The sequence below is a fragment of the Acomys minous genome (assembly GCF_964271855.1).
Source record: "Acomys minous genome assembly, chromosome: 11".
Taxonomy (NCBI): domain Eukaryota; kingdom Metazoa; phylum Chordata; class Mammalia; order Rodentia; family Muridae; genus Acomys; species Acomys minous.
Genome location: NC_140492.1, coordinates 77,319,736 through 77,325,735, shown reverse-complemented (window position 1 = coordinate 77,325,735; position 6,000 = coordinate 77,319,736). Strand labels below are relative to the sequence as shown.

Sequence of the window (6,000 nt, the reverse complement as noted above, 5' to 3'; positions counted from 1 at the left end):
TTCACTGAGGTAAAGCCCCCAGCTGCGGGTTATTGATACTTATTGGTCTTCATAGACACTTTTTCAGGATGGGTAGAAGCTTTCCCAACCCAACGGGAAACAGCACAAACAGTAACCAAGGCCATCCTAGAAGACATCTTTCCTCGGTTTGGACTCCCTAAGGTAATTGGGTCAGACAATGGGCCAGCCTTCGTCTCCCAGGTAAGTCAGGGATTGGCCGAGATCCTGGGGACTGATTAGAAATTACATTGTGCTTATAGACCCCAAAGTTCAGGACAGGTAGAAAGGATGAATAGAACCCTAAAAGAGACCTTGACTAAATTGACCATAGAGACTGGCTTAAAAGACTGGAGACGCCTCCTACCTCTGGCCCTGTTTAGGGCCAGAAACACCCCTTCTCGTTTTAATCTGACTCCATATGAGATTTTATATGGAGGGCCACCTCCTCTGTCTACTATGCTCAATTCTTATCAGCCCTCTGCTTCCAAAACTGATTTGCAGGCTCGCCTAAAAGGACTACAAGGAGTACAGGCCCAAGTTTGGGCCCCCCTTGCTGAGATCTACAAGCCTGGCCACAACCAGACAGGACACCCTTTCCATGTCGGTGACTCAGTCTACATTCGACGACACCGGTCCCAAGGACTCGAGCCTCGGTGGAAGGGACCCTATACAGTCCTCCTGACCACACCCATCGCTCTCAAAGTAGACTGAATTGCAGCTTGGGTACACGCCTCCCACGCCAAGGCCGCTCCTCCTCCTCCAGACCCCGAGCAACGCTCCCAATGGCACCTACACCACTCCGGAGATCCTCTAAAGATAAGACTCACCAGATCTGGTCTTTAACTGTGCTCTTCCTCATGCTGGCCCTAGGGACAGTGGCCTACCTCAATCCCCATCAGCCCATGAAACTCACTTGGCAGGTCCGATCCCAATTGGGGGATGTGGTCTGGTCAATATCCCGAGAAGCCCCCCCCCCCATACCTGGTGGCCTGATCTAACCCTAGACTTGTGCCTCTTAATTGCTGGCTTAGATACTTGGGATATCCCAGAGAAAAGTTATAAAGAGTTACCCATTCTTTCTGAAGCCACCCATTACCAAAGAACAGCAGCCTTAGGTTGTGCCAGGCCCTGGTCAAGATGCCAGTTACGACTGGCTCCTTTTTATGTTTGTCCTCGAGATGGTAGGTCAAGATCAGAAGCCCACCGATGCGGAGGGCTGGAAAGCTCTTATTGTGCTGCCTGGGGGTGTGAAACGTCAGGCTCTGTCTATTGGAAGCCCTCCTCGACATGGGATTTAATAACTGTATCCCGTAACCACTCTGGCACTACTAAATGCCCTCAGCGGGGACGGTATCTTCCTAGCTCCCAGGCTACTTGCAATCACAATAGCCAATGCAATCCCATAGTTATAAAATTTACAGAAAAAGGAAAAAAGTATTCAGATTGGGTAACAGGGCGACAGTGGGGCTTAAGATTTTATGTAGAAGGCACTGACCCAGGACTTACTTTCTCCATTAGATTAAAATTAGAAAAACCCCTAAAAATGTCTATAGGCCCCAACCCCATCCTTGCTGACACTGGGGTACAACCCCCACGCCCCAGGCTCCCGACTATTGCCCCAACTCCTCTGCCCACTACCCCAAACACAGAGCCACCCTTACCCAAGACTGGAGATCGGCTCTTTAATCTGGTTAAGGGGGCTTTCCAAGCCCTCAACACCACCAACCCCCAAGCAACCCAGTCCTGTTGGCTCTGCATCACCTTATTATGAGGGAATTGCTACCTCAGCCACTTTCTCTAACACAAGTAATAATTCCTCCTGTGACTGGGGTCAGCACAAAAAGCTCACCCTGACGGAAGTTTCAGGTCAGGGGACCTGCCTAGGCACGGTTCCTCCTAGCCACCAACACCTCTGTAATCTTACCTTCTCCATAACTACCACCACCAGTAACTACTTTCTTACTCCTCCCTCTAACCTATGGTGGGCCTGCAACACTGGACTCACCCCTTGTGTCTCCACTGCCATATTTGCTGCAACCCACTATTGTGTGCTAGTCCAGCTTGTCCCCAGGATTTACTATCAGACAGCCCAGGCTTTCGAGGCCAACTACGAGGACACACGTCCCTCCCGTTTTCGGAGAGAGCCAGTCACTCTGACTCTGGCTGTCATGTTAAGCTTGGGGGTTGCAGCAGGGGTGGGGACAGGACAGCAGCCTTAATACAAGGGACCCAACAATTTAACATGCTTAGAACAGCTATAGACGAGGACCTCCGTGCCATAGAGCAGTCCATCACCAAGTTAAAAGAGTCCCTTATGTCACTATCTTAGGTGGTCCTACAAAATAGAAGAGGGCTAGAACTGGTGTTTCTCAAAGAAGGAGGTTTATGTGCAGCTTTAAAAGAACAGTGTTGTTTTTATGTGGATCATTCTGGAGTAGTTAGAGATTCCATGACTAAGCTCCGAGAGCGCCTTGACAGGCGGCAACGAAAACGGGAAGCCAACCAGGGATGTTTTGAAACATGGTACAGTCAGTCCCCTTGGTACTCTACCCTGATATCGTCTATTATTGGGCCCCTGCTCCTGCTCCTGCTTATACTCACCTTTGGCCCTTACCTCTTAAACTGCCTAACGGCTTTTATCAGAGATCAACTTAATGTCACTCAGGCCTTAATCCTGACCCAACAGTACCAAGCCCTTAAACAAGAGCCTCAAGATTGAGGCCAGATAAAAAAAAAAAAAAGGAGGGAATGAGAAATTGTAAAATTGTAAAATTGTAAAATGTAAGATGGCTTCTCCCAGTTCTCGTTACTACTAGCCTCAGAGTTCCACCCTAGTTCCCAGAATAGCTACATGCGAGCTCCCTATATCAGAAGTCCCATATGGTTTCTAGTAACCGCCCTAGGGACCCACACCCAAGTCCCCACAAGAAGTCTCCCGCTGCCAATGTCCATATGGTTTAAGCTTGATAAGGAACCCCACGTGCTTTGTGGTTTTTGCCCTTAAAAACTAGTCTGTAACAGCTACTCGGGGTCCTTCACCTCCCGAGGGCTGAGGGACCCTGGCGCATCAGCAATAACAATAAACCTTTGCTTTTGCATCAGTGTGTTGTGCCTCGTGTGGTCTCTCATGGCGACCTCCCTTCCCGAGTTGGGCATGAGAGTCCAACACCTGTATTGTGAGAAACAGTGCACTTTGTCTATTTTGATATATGAGACAAAAATAATTTTATGTGACAGCCTTATTCAGTATATACACATGTATTTAAGAATGAACAGCACAGAGCAGACCTAACTCTTACTACCCAGATTCCTGACTACCAAGAAATGAAAACAAACTTTAGAAAAATACAATGCAAGAAAAGATTCAAGTCAAAAATATATTCCTTTGGTTAAAAATCATCCCTCTGTATGGTCATTTGTACTCTACAAGCATGTTCAGCAGCCATAGGCATCCACTCCCGTCACTACTCTTACATGCTACAGCGGTTTTTCGGTCTAGTAGTTGTGGAGCTCACTTGGTTGCAGCAACAAAAATGAACTCTGGAACAGTAAAACCTTGTAGCATTAACCTCTTGATGGTGGTTTTTAGTTTAGCTGTCTCCGACACATGTACTTTTCTTCAGATACTGTATAGCCAAACTTTTTGTAGAAATCAACATTTTGTGTTAGACATTCAAGTGTGGTCTTGTAACAGTTCAGTTTCTTGCTTAGCAAAGTAAGAGTTGATAACAACAGTTTGCCGAGCTGCTTCCCTCTGCACTCGTCACTGACGACAACATCTTCCACTCTTCCTCTCTTCCTCTCTTAGCACATGAGTGGATAAATTTATGTTCTATTATCAGAGTCGCTGTAGCAACAATTTGCCCTAGGGTCACATCTTTCACCACTATGACATAGTAATCCCCGGACTTCTTCATATGTTCAAAAGACTTCATGAACTGCTCAGAGCTGATGACGCCAGTCTCTGTCAACTGACCCAGTACCTTAAAAAAAAAAAAAAACCTTTATTCAAGTCGGCAGTACAAAGAGGCCGCAAAACCAAGCCTTCTCCAGGATGCGTTGGGGAAATGGCCGGAGAAAATGTGACTGTATTTTCGCTCCAGTGACATCTCTGAGCAGGCTTGGGTCAAACATAGGCGTATCATCAGGTTTCATCTATCCAGTAAAGCCGGCGCGTCAGTCTCCCAGCTGGTCACAGCGCCCGGATCCGGCTGCAGCTCCAGCCCCACCTCCTCCTGCACCCCCAGCGCCGCAGCTGGAACCACCGGGTCTAACGTGGCCAGACCAACGCCTCCGCCCTGCCCCGCCAACGCCTCCGCCCTGCCCCGCCCTCCAGCACCGCTCTGCACGCGGGGGCCCAGCCACACACGCCACCCCGGGGCTCCGGGGGAGAGCTATTTTATATATCTTTTTAAAGACTTATTTTTATTATGTATACAGTGTTCTGCCGTATGCCAGAAGGGGGTAACAGATCACATTATAGATGGTTGTGAACCACCATGTGATTGCTGGGAGTTGAACTCAGGACCTCTGGAAGAACAGGTAGCACTCTTAACCACTGAGCCATCTCTCCAGCCCCAATAAGTCCTTACAATGTTTTAAAAGACTGTGTGTGCTCTAAGTCTCCTTACACTGTTGGGTTTATCATGTGCTGCTAGAAAATGAGCTGGTGTTAGGTGACAAGAAGTGCAGGGCCATTTCCAACATGCTGGACTTCACACCACCCAGGAGCTCAGTCTCTGGGATCTTCACTTTCTTCAGCTGAGGACACATGAAAATACCCATTTGCAGGGACGTGAACTAAATAATATAGTCTCATCAGCACCACATTAACCACACAGCAGTGGTGCCAAGCCAGAGAGAAAGAGGGCATGTTACTGCATTCCCCTAACTGTAGCAAATAGCTTTAATACACACACACACACACACACACACACACACACACACACACACACACACACCCCTATATATAAAGGTTTCTTTGGGCTTGCAGTTTTAAAGGTCTCAGTACGATTATTTACCTTTGTTGTTTCTGAGCTTGTGCTAAGCCACCACATCAAAGCTGGAAGGCAAGAAAGAGGGGGAGGGTGTCAGAGTCCCTCAGGGGCACCTCCTCAATGACTACAAGACCTGATGCTAGATCCCAATCTGAACATCCCAACAGCATCACATCCTGGTGGGCCTTCTCTCTGCCAATATTACATTTGTTTCATTTTTAAAGGTTATTTATCAATTTAGTCAGTGCATGTTCGGGGAGCACATATGCTTCATGGAGTGCACTCATGTCCAGCAAGTGTCTTACCAGCCACACTGTCTCCTAGGCCCCAAAAGGTAGTATATTTTTAAAAATAATTACTTCTGATCACTTTTTAAACACACAAAAGTTAGAGCACAGGCTCCCATCCCATCACTGAAGGAATGGTGTTTGGACCCCTTCCTGAGACTACCTGATTTCCCACATGAAGAAAGTCATTTTTCCAGACAGAGATCTACATTCTCAATTCGCCCTGAAAATCACTTTGACAGTGTCGCGAGCAGAGAGTTTACACTCAGAATCCGGAACAAAAGAGTCAGGCCAAGAGCAAGTGGTACAATTTAGCAAGAGAGGTTTATTAGCAATACAAAGGCAACTACAACAAAAGGCAGCGGCTAAGGCTCCAAGGCCAAGCCATCAATACCATTTCATTACACTCTTAAAACTATCTTAATTCTAATAGGAGTAGCATTTAGCATCTTATAATATCAATGTTCTGGGAGCTTATGCCATTAGGGTATACGACCTGATATTGCGACGATCTGTCGAACAGGTTCGCTGCTGCGACTTGATTCAGTTCTCGGGTTGTTATCTGACAGCATGTCTGTCCGCTCCGTCCGGGGGGAAGCGCCCCTTTGGCTGGCAGCATTTCAAGTGATCATGGTGGCAGAGAGAGAGAGAGAGAGAGAGAGAGAGAGAGAGAGAGAGAGAGAGAGAGAGCGAGCGAGCTAGCGAGCGAAGAGAGC

At 47.6% G+C, this 6,000-nt stretch overlaps 1 pseudogene across 1 annotated transcript; it reads right to left on the bottom strand.

The window, feature by feature from the left end:
- Window positions 1-3,363: 3,363 nt before the first annotated feature.
- On the bottom strand, window positions 3,364-4,261 carry LOC311608975 (glucosamine 6-phosphate N-acetyltransferase-like; annotated as a pseudogene). The gene has a single exon. The product of its transcript is annotated as a glucosamine 6-phosphate N-acetyltransferase-like (transcript).
- Window positions 4,262-6,000: the final 1,739 nt, after the last annotated feature.